Below are 1,147 nucleotides of genomic sequence, written 5' to 3'. Positions count from 1 at the left end.
ACCGCTTTGGGAACCAGTCAGCAAAAGGAACAATGAGGTTACCCCACCAAATGCCGCCCGAATGTGTTGTAACCCCTCTTTTTCCTCCGTCAACCCAAGTGTACCAACGCCACTTAAGACGGTGATCACATCAAATGACTCTGTTTCCCCTTTCCAATCAACCCTACTGGCCCATATTGAGCGACTGTTAAATGCAGCTTTATCACCTCTGCTCTCAAAAATTACGGATCTGGGAAATAGGTTGTCTGATGTTGAAAAAATAGTACAAAGGATTTTACCATCACCTGTAAATACTGTTATTCCCTCTCGTCCTACGCTCTCTACTAACCTTGTGAACCCCAAGTCCATTGAACACAGGAAAGAACGAACAATTGATCCCTCTCTCAGCACATCCATCCTAAGCGGCAGTAAAGTTACTTCTAAGCCCACTCGCCTCCCTCTCAAAGCCCCTAGGCTCCCTCAAGAAAAAAGACACCGAATGAATTTACCCCCTGAAGCCGCCCCCTATGTGACTGTTCTCTCCGGGGTCCCTGAACTTAGTCAGGACAAACATGAAACAAGACAGGATCTGCTGAATAAAGCCATCTTTTGGCTCAATAACAACAGACCGCTGCCACCTGACCTAGATGGCGGAATCCTGAGCGTCAGGAGGGTGGGATGGCTAGGGATGTTGCCCAAAGACATTCCGGGAGATCTGATTCTAATCAAATTCAAACACAGGAACATTGTCCCATTTTTAAGATTTTCCCATCCCAAAATTGGAGATGGCCCTATTTCTATTTGGGACTTGTTTGATTTTTACCCTGGCCCCAGAGCATTGAACTATAACACTTGGTGAAAGGGGACTCTGTCTCCCATGCGTTTTTATTTTGCACTAGATTGGTTTTAGTTTGCTTTAAATATCCGTTTTTTTTTCTCAACATTGTAATGAACTGTTGATTTCTATATACATGTATGTATTTCTTTTTGCTGCTTTTATGGTTTTAAACTCAAAAACCGAAATAAAGCTTATTTATTTATTTATTTTATTTATTTTATGCAATTTTTAGAGCGCAACAAATACCCATACGGGTGTCTCGGCGCTATTATTACAGATACTCACTTCTTGTAAGGGGAAAAATTTAGGATGAAAACAACCAGGTTTTGA

Source organism: Lissotriton vulgaris, unplaced genomic scaffold, assembly GCF_964263255.1.
Source record: "Lissotriton vulgaris unplaced genomic scaffold, aLisVul1.2 SCAFFOLD_1755, whole genome shotgun sequence".
Taxonomy (NCBI): domain Eukaryota; kingdom Metazoa; phylum Chordata; class Amphibia; order Caudata; family Salamandridae; genus Lissotriton; species Lissotriton vulgaris.
The sequence above is the reverse complement of the archived record's forward strand: the minus strand, read 5'-3'. Positions refer to the sequence as shown.